This window comes from Phyllostomus discolor, chromosome 15, assembly GCF_004126475.2.
Source record: "Phyllostomus discolor isolate MPI-MPIP mPhyDis1 chromosome 15, mPhyDis1.pri.v3, whole genome shotgun sequence".
Taxonomy (NCBI): domain Eukaryota; kingdom Metazoa; phylum Chordata; class Mammalia; order Chiroptera; family Phyllostomidae; genus Phyllostomus; species Phyllostomus discolor.
In genome coordinates this window covers 21700075-21713618 of record NC_040917.2, presented here as the reverse complement: position 1 = coordinate 21713618, position 13544 = coordinate 21700075, and positions in this window count along the sequence as shown.

The following is a 13544-nucleotide window of genomic DNA, read 5'->3' as shown; positions in this document are numbered from 1 at the left end:
AAACCCACACTGGAGAACAAAAGAAAACCACATGGCAGGGAATGTGGCAAAAGAACACACGTTTTTGTTTGAAAATTAATAAAAAATATGAAAAGTACTGTTTTGGGGGAAGATAGCTAACGGAGAATGTCGTGAGAGAGAAAGACAGGAAGTCTATGTGTCTACAATGAAAAGATGCAATTGATTCAGTTTTAGGGGAAAAAACACCATTATCTGAGAGTGAAAATTCAACCAATGACAGATGGTATTTTCATCCAAAAAGAAACCTTGTTTATGAACATTTTCTGACTCTGGAACACAATTTTATAATTCATTTTCAGAATGCACTTATTTTGGCACATAAACAGAAAGCAAATTACAACATGTGTTGTATAGAGAAAAGATCGATGTGTTAAAACTAAATTTTAACCTACATAAGTGTGTATTTTTCCATGATCAATACTTGATCATGGGTTATAATTTATGGGTAAGTGTATCAGCAGCAAGACAATTAGAATTAGTAAAGTTGCATGACTTTAAGAAGTCATATGAACATAAACTAAGAATAAAGAAAGGTGGTCCTTTTTAAAGTTTATCATTATTTTACAAGATGGACATGCTAAAGAAATATTCAGTAATTGGCATCTGAGAATTTTGCAAGTCACTTCTGTTGGCCCTGGCTTCATGTGAAACCCATAAGCTAAACAGTCTAAATAATGACAAAAGGTGACTATAGAAAAGTAGAGGACTAAGGCGCTGCTCAGTGGATTGAGCACGGGCCTGAGAACCAAAGCATCACCAGTTCGATTCCTAGTCAGGGCACATGCCTGGGCTGCAGGCCAGGTCCCCAGGAGGGGTGTTTCTAGAGGCAACCACACACTGATGTTTCTCTCCCCTTCTTTCTCCCTTCCCCTCTCTCTAAAATAATAAAATCTAAAAAAAATGTAGAGGAATAACTAATGTTATTGAAGCTTACTATTTCAGGTGGTAGGTACAATGCTCTGCGTGGATTATTTTATTTATTCCTTACAACATCTCTATGAAGTAGGGACCATTAATTGCATTCTTTTTTGGTTGGGAAAAATAAGACATTGAACAAATAATTTTCTCAAGATCTCACACTTAGTAAGTGGCGGAGTCAGAATGCAAATGTGTCTCGAGCATGATCTTTTTAACCTTTGACCAATAACAAGCAAAGAGTGATAACTGCCTACAAGAATCTAGCATCACAGAAGAGAATGGCAATGTGTCCAAAGAGCAACTGGAAAAAGAGGTGGCGTTTCAGCTGCTATTCAAAGCTACAATTTCCTCAAGCTGGAACAGAGAGATGGAAAGTTTCTTCCAACAGATATAACTTTACGAACAAAGGCAAGGAAAGAGAAGAGTTCCTCTTCTTTGTAATAACACGTGTTCCTGTCTGTCTAGAGCATGAGTTTCAGAGAGAGGACCTGAAGGAGATGACGCCCAGGAGAAGTGTTTGTGGTCAGATCCTTGACTTCCAAGTCCATTGCCAAGCACAGCTGTAAAGACAGGAAGACTGCTACGTAACCAAGTATACTTGCTTGTACCAGGGATGGGATTCAAATCAGTGGGAAGAGGGGCAATTCTTTGTTAAACTGGCTGGAAAAATGGTTAACAATATAGAGAAATAATAGACTCATATGCCTACCCAGCATAATGTACTGAATCCAGTTAAATCTGAATGCAAGCGTCAGATGTGGACTGGTGGAGGGTTCTTCAAGTCTGGCTGAAGTATTTTCTAGTGCGCCTTATTTTTTATCACTTTGTGTTCATGACCCCTAAGTACTGGCATCATACAATGAAACGGGAAAAGAAAGCCCTCTCCCTGGATAGCTTATAGCATAAATATAAAACATAATTATATCATATTTTCATCATTTTTGATATTATTTACAAGTTTCACATTTCTAATAACTGATTCTATGTTGCGATATTTGCACCATTTCTCAGACAAAGCATAAGACTACACTGATTACTATCACAAATAACAAAGTAAACACTTAAGTTTAGACGGTATTTCTTCAACTGTTAGCTCATTTGTTACCCTGAAGTCAGATGCTCTTGTGAAAAAATAGAAATAGAATAATAATATCACTCCCCCTGTGCTTTAAGAAGGTTTCCGGTGAAAGTAATGTATCATTACACTCATTTCTCCTCTAATTTGATAATTGTCGTCTGGAAGCCTCTATGGAATGTTTGGTTTTTGAGGCATTCTGATCACGTATTTTTTATCTTGCGTGTGTAGGCGTGTGTGGGTGTAATATTAATACAAGGTACGCTGGATTCCGGGCAGACAACGTTTTTATGAAACTGCTGTCACCTAAATGAATACAAATGCTTTGGACAAAGCATAAACAAAAAATGTTCTTCAAAAAGCATGAGATAAAAATTTTTATATCGCAGACACTTGTCTTCGACCTCCCAGTTTAGAGAGAAGAGAGCTCAGAGGATCTGAAAGCCAGCAAGCCCAAACCTGTTGTGGCTGAGACGACTTTCACCGTGGTCAAGTTCATCTCATTAGGTTTGCAACGGCCATACTTTGGGCATCGCCTTTTACAGGAGTACATGGCGTTAACCCAGAGTTTTACTTACTTTTTTTTTAAAGGAATTGTATAAAGCTTAGGATATGTTGCTATTGTCCTGTTTGCCAAACTTCCCTTCTTAAATTCCTCTCGATGCTAAATATTTTTTATTTATTTTTTTTATTTTTGGAGGTGAGAGCTCTGGCTAGCATTACATTGCTTCCTGTTTCTGCCTTGCAAATCTGTTTTCGATGTTCATCTACCTTGCAAGTGTGATTTGTCGCAGCACGGGGCATCACGCTTATTTCAAAGTAGACTCGGTTCATTTTTCTTTCAAGACGTTCAGTGTTTCTAAGAATCTGCTCAGCAGGGAAGGGGCAGATTCTGTGTTTCTCTGCTTCATCTGACAATTTCTGTGTTTACACAGTGAGTGACATTCAGGCGAAGGATGGAAATACCTGGTAATTTGGGTTCTTTGCAGTCTTTTCTTCTTTCAGAAGGTAAGTAAAAAATTAGGTGAGGTTCAAATACCTCTGCAATAACAAATTACCGGAGATATGTGAGCTCCCCAGGTGATGCAGAAAGTGAACGTAGTTAAACATAAAACAAACCGGAGAATGGCAGGAAAAAGAAAACTCTATGGTAGAAAAGCATTCATTGGCTTTTAAACAGTCTTCAAAATAAAAATGTGAAGGTATACAAGAGTTAGTGAGCATGTCAAAGGAAATGATGTAAGAGAGATAAACAACAGTACTTTAAAAAGGAAGATGAGTTATAGATGCTAACTGAATTTTAAAGTATCATAGATGGTTTGTGATAGACCGAGGTGTCTAGAATTCTAATAGGATATGATTTCACTATCTCCAGGCTATTTGGACAAAGGTAATTGAAATATTTAGTCCTAATTATGCCTCATTCTAAACAACTTATTTGGAGAAATATATGTGAATCATAGTATGTCTTAATCTCTTAAAAAACACCTTTATTTATTTATAGAGAGAAGGGAAGGGAGGAAGAGAGTGAGAGAAACACTGATTGGTTGCCTCTCACACAGGCCCCGACTGGGATTGAATTTACAACGTGGGTATGTGCCCTGACTGAGAATCGAACCAGCTACCTTCAGTTTATGGGACAACGCCCAACCCACTGAGCCACACTGGTCAGATGTACACCTGAATCTCTTAGTTACATAATCGTTTGATCACATGATCGTCGGGATCATATGATCCCAACAATGTTGATATGTATGCTCTCCAGAAAATATTAAGATCACTTTCTAATAAAAAACTGTCCCAAGTTGTAACACGTTTAAATGATGATCCCAACAATGTTGATATGTATGCTCTCCAGAAAATATTAAGATCACTTTCTAATAAAAAACTGTCCCAAGTTGTAACACGTTTAAATGATCAACCAGCAGGTCCCGTTGCTCCATGTGCTAGACTGGGAACCCCCCGCTGAGGTGTGAGTGGAAGGCATGGAAGTGACAGGAAACCGCCACTGCCCCCATCCCCCACTTTGCTGCTCCCAACGCCGAGCCCCCTCACGCTCCGGACGAGCTCACGCACCGGGATCTGCCTTGAGCTGCCCCAGAGAAGTGGGCCGGTCTTTTACCCCCGGGTGCGGGGAAACCACGCATTCTCCCCTGCAGTCCCCTTGTCCTGCTACGAGCCAGACGTGTTGAAACGCATGACACCTGGAGAGGAACGCTGCGTTGGACAGGGAAGAAGGTAAAGGTCCCCGTGTGTGCCCACCCCGCCCCAGATGGGTCTCCTTACGCCTGCGGGCACTGCCGCCCGCCTCCAGCACCCTCCCCCCCCCCCCCCCACCCCGCCAGCACGTGCGGTGGGGCAGCACCCGGGCAGCTTCCCAAAGCTGCAGCTGCATCAGCATCTCAGGATCAAACCACGAGGGAGACCCCTTGCTGACCCGACAGGACACACTGCAGACATGGGGCGGGGGGCATGTGAGGTTGTTAGAGTCAGTGCCCAGGGACAGAATGTTGGAGAAGGTCATCCAAAAGACATGCCCACCAGCTGGCCCGCGGGGTGTGCTCGAGTGAACGGAACCTTCTCCCCCTCTCCCTGTCCTTGGAAAGTGCTTTACGTTCGCCCTCCCTGTTCTCAGAGGTTCCTGCAAGGGTACAACCTTGAGACAGAAATCTAGGTTTTGAGCGCCTCTGAACCGGTACGTGACTCAGCCCAGGTAAAGGCCTCCATATAAATGTCTAAGATTCTGGCTACTGCAACCAGAAATCTACTCATCTTGCAGACTCTCAAGACTAGCCTCCTGAGGTGCCTGTTTTACTTAAGCCTCCCTGCCACCTGCCAATCCGGAGTGGTCTGTCTTCCTTTGGCCCCTCCCTCTTCTCACTGCAAAGGAGGGCTCCTTTCAGATGTCAGCTGCTCTGCTTCCCAGCAGGTTGTGAAGAAAAACACTGGAGACCTTCATTGGTGCAAATGAAATTTTAAACCAAAAATCAATAAATCATGAGCAACCTATTTGTAGTTAAACATTTTTGAGAGCATAATCTATGTGAAGGCTTAATTGCTGAGAAATGCTTCCCCCCAAAAATCACAACTCAACAGAAACAAGTTATGCTGTTCAAAAAAAAAATAGAGTTCAAAGGGTCATTCAAAAGAAATAATAAATCCAATGATGTTTCTTTGATTGTCAAACAACTCGTTTATATGAGATAAGCTTCTGACGATAATTCGTGGTACCAAGGGTCCTACCCAAGTGCAAGCAACAGTCAGCTCATCACGGCAGTGAAGTTTTATCCACAGGTTCAGTTTGATGTATTTTATCTCTCTAAACTCACATAAAACGACTTTAGAAGTTCAGAATAATTTAGCACTGGGGAAAGTGATTAGGGTAAATTGCACTGAATTTAGAGGTCTTTCTGGAGATAAAAAATAAATGACTAATAACCAGTTAGTAAATGTCAATGGAAAAGAAAATGCAAATGCATGAGTTAACCAACAACGCGTGCAGCCATGTTCACAAGTGCGCGAATTGACAAGAGGACAGAATCTTACAATGTTAGAAATTATTTTACACGTTTTTGTGTACATCTCTCTATATATCCATATTAAAAGTACTTTAAAAGCAATGTATGTCTTGGAAAAGTTATTCACATTTTTTTTCTGTGACCAGGTGTGGCTATTATTTATAGAAAAATATAAAGATAATGGTTCCTGTCTTTCATGATATTACAATTGATTAAAATATAAAACAATGATCTATTTCTGATTCTTTCAGGTGCAAGGGCATTGCGTAGACATTAAATACAGAGGACACAGAGTTTGGGGACATAGCGTGTCCTGTCTGCAGGGAGGTAGGGCAGAGAGGGTGCGTGTCCAGAGAGAGGTCTTTAATTTTATGTTCTGACTTGGAATTTATATAAAATACCTTTAATTTTTTTTTAATTCCCAGGGAAGTAGAGAGAAAAAGTCTTATTTATGAAAGGCATGTCCCCTGTCTGCTTGCTGACTTGTGCGCCCATATACCCCTCCTATTACTACCCTTCATGAAGATACCCATTTGGAGTTACTCTGCTAGTGTATTTGCGTCTCGTGTTTGTTTCACAGATTATTACGTTAACATTCTCCCATACTGTTAATACCTTTGAGAACAGGTATTCAGTATCTGCCTAATATCCAAGCTTAGAAACACATGTCATTTATAAAATTATTTTCTTGCCGTTGAAGAGTCATTTATATCTTTATTCCTTAAGATTAATGAAATTACTTCTAACAAGTTTTTTGTTTGGATCTCCAGTTATCAAGAAGGGATAAATGATCACAGGCAAGAATGGTTTCTGGATAGGGCTTGCTCGCTTGCACTAGTAACGATTAGGCCCCTTTCCTCTCCTATCTACAGGGACTGTGAACGCCAGAGGACCGCTTCACTTTTAAACACACAGTACGGAGCGTCTCGTTGGCCTTGACCTTTTCACTCGTGTATCTCAGTTGTTCAGCCCAGGGCCCTCGGCCGGGGAGAGCGTGGAATGAATGCTTGTTCTCTCACAGAGTTTCTTTAGCACAAGCCTCCGAGTTGGAGATGATACAGCTAACTGGTATTTACTTGGATGACTTGAACTAGAACACTTCCATCTGAAGGCATTACTGTAAATTGGTTATACAATCTGACTTTCCATTTTTTATTTCTCTGCATTTTTTATTGTCGTTCAAGTACAGTGGTCTGCATGTCTCTCCCACCTCTCCCTCCACCCATCCCTCCCCACTTCCCACCCTTGATCCACCCACTTAGGTTTTCTCCTTGGTCTTTGTACATGTTCCTGACAAACCCTTCCCCCTTCCCACATTATCCACTCCCTGAAGTGTTTTGGCCTTATTTCTTGAAAAATGTTAAAACTAAATATTTATGCTACTTTCCAAATTTAAACTCCGACCAGATTTTAATGGTTGTCTAAAACTGTTGTTTAATTGTACTAACGGTAATTTTTGGTGTGTGTGGGTTATCTATATATATATATTACAACTATAGAATAGAGAGGTTTAACTCCATGTATCTATTTAACATTATATAAAATGTAAATGTAAGTATTATATGAAGACATATTGTTTAAATACATATGTATATAAGTACACATGTATATACATATATCTATGTATACAATATATGATCATAACATACAATAGGGTTACTCCACCAATAAACCTATTGTAATGTTAAAATATAAGTTGAAAATGCAGTTAACACACCTAACCTACGTACCAAATATCATAGCTTAGCCTAGCCTACCTTAAATTGCTCAGAACACTGAAGGCTAGCCTACAATGACTTAAGAGTTTTATCTCAAGATTACTTGCTTTATTCTTCCCATGAGGAAACACACTGTTCAGTGTGAAAATACAAGTCAGTTGTAGAACAGGTTGTATCGAATACAACTAGACACACGTATGGAAAATGCATATGTAAATTCACAGAGAACTCTCTGAAGGGGTGCCTGGGTAATCTGGGGGAGGGGGAGGAAATGCCAGGTTGGGTGAACGGGACTGGAGGAACAGGAAAAGGAAGATTGAGATCTATCTCTTTATCTACTTTTGTTGGCGTTCTAGAAAGAAACATGTTTTCCTGTTTAATTGGGTAATAAAAACAAGAAAAATGATTTAGTTCGTATTTGTTATGAATAGAAATATTTTTGTGTTTAAAGTGTAGCATAAGATGATTGTGCTTCAGAATATTTATTTGTGAGGAAACCAACTGATGTGTTAAATCATAGCAGACATAATAGTTCTGTTTCTCTGTGGCAGCCAGCAGGAGAGAATGTGTAATCCTTCAACGGTTTTGCCTACGAATTGATCTTTCAAGAGTGTCCCCCTATGTTGTTGCTTCCCAAAGCTTAATAAAATATTCTGGATGCAATCTTTGTATAATTTTAAGTAGCAATGATCTACCTATGCCAAAGGAGAATTTCACCATGCATTTATAAATAAATAGTAAATTTGGAGGTAGCTAAATAAAAAAAATAATGGTATAGGAAGGTTGTAAGAGAATAAAAATAAGGAATCTGGATTGAGAAAACAAAAATAATAAAACTTATATACACTTGTATGTATTTCTATAAACTTGTTTCATGTACTTATCAAGATGGCATGATCATTGTTTGAGTAATAAAGTTGTGCAATTGAATTTCACTTAATTAGATCCCACAAAAGTGCACCCGGTTCAGCCACTGACTCATCTGAGATATAATCAGCACAGAAAAACAAAAGGGTGAAATGTTACCAGATGATGGAAACGGAGTAGTTCACTGGAAATAGTGTCACGTGAGATGATATTTTGGAGGGAGAATGAAAATTTAGACATTATGGAGCCTTAATAGGAAAAAACCTATACACTCATGGAAATTGGATATAATGCAGTTCTAATCTGTAAGAACATTTGTAAATAAATGTAAATGAATTCTGTTGTGTGTTTCCTTATATTCATTTTTGAGGTGTATATCAACATAATCTATATACATTTGTCTTTTATTATTTTGAGCAGATATGGAAAGAAAAAGAACATAAGGTAACAATAGTGTGAAAGTCGAATTTGCTCACCAGGGTCCCCATCAAAACTACACACGGGCGTCCTGACCCAGCCTCGGGGTATTGGTAAGGAAGCTGCCCTCCATTCCGCTGGGTGAATGAGAGCAGGGACAAACCACCTGGCCACTGAAGGGATGCTGGTTGGGGGGTAATTCAATGATTGAATTATCATTCGATCAGGCCAGAGGCAGAGAACTGCCCCTCTCACGAATCAGGTGCACATACCCTTCGCGGGAGAGCACCGAGCTGACCCTTTTTGTCCACCGGAGGTCACGACACCTCCAAACCTGCTCCTCACGGGGAAACGTTTCTCATCGCCTGGACTCTTCTCCTTGTCCTAAGCCTCCCATGGACGATGGTCCTCTCAGAGACAGGACCCTTGCCGCTTGAGTCCTCAATGCTAAACTTTTTCTTCCTCTATTTCTCTAAGTGTTTTTTCTTTTGCTCTTTCCTCCTGGAACAAAGCCCTCCTTTCACTTGCTTTTTTCTGCAAGTTGAGACTTCAGTTGCCTATCAGGAAGACTGGATGGGACTCACGGACATGACGATGGTGCGGTGGTTGCTGGGGGCGGGAGGACAGTGTAAGGGGACTAAATGGTAACAGAAAAAAAAACCACAGGAAAGATTAAATAAAAGGAGAAGAAGCAAGGGCAGACCTAGATGGACCTTCTTGAGATACACAACATCCTACCTAGATCCCTGAGGATGAGAAAGTATATCTCTTCAAAATCATAAACTTCTTCTAGATGAAACACTCCCTTCGATGAAATAAAGGATTTCTGGCAAAGCAGCCAAAAGGAAGACCGCGGCCGACCTCCATGCCACAGTGCCCGTGGGGCCCCGGGTTGCCCAGCCCGCAGCTCACAGACAGAGAGAGCGTGCTGGCCCCGCTCCCTCTGCTCAGAATCTTGGGACAGACAGTTGATAGCTTTGAGGGGCTTTTATAAAGTGCTCCGCTCTATAAGTGCTTACTCTCTTGAAATAGAAATGTCTTCACTCATGCCATGAATAAAAAATTCTTACTGAAACTGTCAGTTACTCTGCATTTTTGAAACACTTGACTTGCTTCATGTTTCAAGGGAGATAAAGACATTTACAAAATTCTATTCTAAAACTGCATTTAACAAACAAATGACCAGTGTGGGCTTTTAGGAAACCTGATGTGAGCCCAACTTAGATTAGGAAAACCGAAGAGAAAAAGGCCAGTGAGTCACACAATGAACCACCACGGAAATTTATAATTTAATTAAGGCATACAAGATTCTTTTATGACATGGTCCTCTTCCTTTTCGATATAAGAATTAAAAAACATAGATTCAATGTTTGCCCAATAAAATGAGATGAACAGGTGGGTAAAACTCATTAAAAAGCTCTGTAGCTGCGAGAGGGCGTTGTGATGACTTTTACTGTTTTCCCTCTAATTTATATTATTTCTATGAAGGAATAAATCAACCTATTAGGAAGTAAATCTTAATAAAAATGTTACAGAGGAGATCAATGCATTTTAATTTTTGGCCCACTAGCGTGTAGCTGGGCGATAATAAGCATGCTCATCTACCTGGGGTATAAGGAAATTTTGCTTTTTGGTGTTTTGAAATGTGGGTGTAATGACAGACTCCTGTGGCTGGAGGTGACTCATGGGAGAGTGTTGACGGAGCTCCAGAGGAGTGTCACTTGCAAGTCACACACGCGGGAATTAATATCCACATCTCATCTGCAGCCTGTAGTCTCATAATTGCAATGCTTACTTTCTGTGTATCTATGCTTGCCAGTGTGTGTAAATATATGAATATGTATGATAGATATGCAGATATAATAAATGCATACGGGCATGTAACTCTGAATGTTCTTTGAGACCATCAAGACTAACCACCTGCATTCCACAATACACCAATTCCAGCCAGCAGACCAGAACTTCTCTATCCCTGCTCATTGTGGAGATTTGATTTCCCCTTAAGATGCATCGTTTTGCTGTCAGTTGCCCCTGTCATCTGATGGAAGCTGCTGTTCAACTTCTGAAAACTGCCCACTATACCTCTGGGAGTCATGGCTGGTCACCACCCAGCACACACAGTCTAGTGTTCTCCTCTGGACGTTTCCCCGCTGTCCTGGTCCAAGTGAAACTCGGATCTCCCCTAGGGAGCCGCTGCCCTGGGGTCCTTGAGTGATGCCTGTTTTCCGTTGCACATTCTGCAAATTACAGTCCCGGAGGCGGGGCTGGCAAGACTCATGCCCCTCACTGCCATTCTCAGAATGTTTTTCGTCTCTGCTCACTGAATTACGTGCATCCTCCAGGTCATGACACCAGCTTGTATCACTCACTGTGAATCCTTTTTGCGGCCCTCTACACGAGGACACATGACTGAGTAACCCCGGGGTTCCTGGCCAGACCCCTGTCCCTTCTCTACTCCCTACTGTTCTGTCAGTCGTATCATCGCCCCTGCCTTCCGGCTCACTACCCATCACTCATAGAAGAGTTTGCACCTGCCATGCAGTAGAACATGAATATTGCCATCGTTGCGGATCACTTAAAAATCCATGCATCTAATCCATCGATTACTTTGTTACTCAGGTTCTTCACCCCAACAGCCTTCCAGTGATCATATCCATCACTCTGCTTGGTCCATTCCCACAGACGATCTTATACTTTGTTATCATCAACAGCTTCCACCTCCCTAACGCCAAGGTCAATGTCGAGCATGCTGCTCTACAGCAACACTTTCTGTCTCCTCTTTCCAGTTTAATTTTCTATCAGTAACCATTTACCGCCCACACCATTAGTTCCCTCAATTATTTCAAAGCGTTCTTTAAATGTCACATCTTCCGAGATTTTCTCTGGCTACCCTGGACAAAACTGCTACCCTCTCCCCACTTGCATCTCCGCATCTCTCTTCTCAGTAGTTTCTGATGCCAATAACGTCAGTGGTGGCTGTGTTGTGACACTGATGACACTTCATCTTCAAGTCCAAGGTCTTCTAACTGATTTTGTATTTAAGGCTTTTTATTACTTCTCTTAAACATGCCACCATACTATATGTGAAATATATATGGCATGCACATATATTATATAAAGACTTGCATAAATCTTCTGCTTACAACTTACCAAGACCAGCTGCATGTATTATTCTCTTATTTGTTCCTGTATAGGATGGGGAAAAAGTAGGTTTACAGTTGTGAGCATGCAAAACACAGAGTTTATACTGCATTATTATCTATTAATTATTGCATTATTTCCATACGAATGACTGCAAACCTACTTTGCCTCACCCTGAATGTAGTGTTTTTCTTTCAGTAGCTAGAATGTCACCTTCATGAGGGGTAGGTGTCTTTGTCTGATTCGGTCACTGCCTATCCCTAGTCCCGGAAAGAGGGTCTATAATATGATATTTGCTGAATTAACTATGTCACCTTTTTCATTTTACCTCTAATACAAACCGCTGCCGATATCTTCTTATGTACATGAAGAGACAATTACAACTCTGCAAAGCTAAGCCAAAAAGAAGATAAATGCCAAGTTCCTAAGTTATCAGAAGAGAAAAATGGTCGGGCACAAGATAGAAAATGTAAATAGCTTATGGAGCAGATCTGTCAATAGCACAGAACTAAAAGATCCAGCTGCTTCACAAAGAGGAGAAAAATTATTTATGCTTAAAAAAAAATGCAAGCGAACGGGGGAGCTGCTGACTCTTGGCGGTGCAGAGGCAAATAGCAATGGAAGCGTGGTTGCTAGGCAACGGAGCTGAGAATCCATATAAGTGGAGAAAGTTCAAGGCAGTATCACAAGGGGCAAAACGGTACTTCATTCCGAGTCAATTCTAATTAAACAAAGTAGTATAGTATAAACGTCGTATACTTCTCCATCGTTCCTGAAGATGGTGTATGTCACTAGGACCGTTTGTACTGACGGGAAGAATACAGATGTCTTTTTTTTTTTTTAAGTTTCACTGTGTAACATCAGTAGGAGACCATATGAAACAATGTGCATTTCCCTCTGCTTGAAACGACTATTACAGTTGTTGAAGGCTGTCAGATTGGCCGAAAATGCCAGAGATCTGCTCAGAAAATATACCCCAAACACTTAAAATCAAATGTTCCTTCCCTTGACTGATGGGGCCAGAGGGCAAATGCCTTTGCTCTAGTTTCACAGGGCCGTCCAGAGCGGGTTTTGCAGCTCCAGCCGAGGAGACATAGTGTGCATAACGAGCGAAGTCATTCAGTGATTAGCAAAAAAACTTAACGAATATCCCCTGTACCATGTGTATCTGCTAACGTGTCCTTTTTTTCTTTTTTATCACTTCTCTAGTTCATTTTATATCTCTGGTTATGGAAGCCGTGGGAAAGTGATTCCAAACAATTACTAATCTGGGGGAATCTTAGAGGAGGTTCAGAATTTTTTATTAGCTGTTAGAATATGGCAACACTTTGGCCCGGAGAACAACACGAGGGAAATCTCAGCTGTGAAACGCAATGAGGGACCCTGGAGACATTATTTTGGCCGCGGTAAACGTGTACAGAGAGATACGCTGAAGAGATGGCTGAAAATGCAAATCGTCGCGAGAAGAAAGGGTTGTTATGACAGTGTAGTCTACAGAGTTCGGATGTGATACTGTAAGCTGGGAGAACGGAATGAGAGTTTTTGAACGGCGTAAGGATGTTAAATGCTACAATCTGTGCTTCTGAAAGATAAGCTGTCGGAGGCATCCATGCTAAACTGCTCGGAAAGAGAGCTGAAGGCGAAAGGACCCGTTAGGGAACTATAATAAGACTCTGCGACAACAATCAAGTCCAGGATGAAAAGTGTAAAAATGGGAATAAAGACAAATTATCCCCACAGTGCGTGGCTCCAGCCAATTTCTTGTTTGCTCATCACGGAATGGATTTTACATGGCTGGCCCCTTCCCCATATCCGAGTTTTATTTCAAAGAGCATCTTGAAAAGGCCTTTCCTTACAAACAGCCTTCAT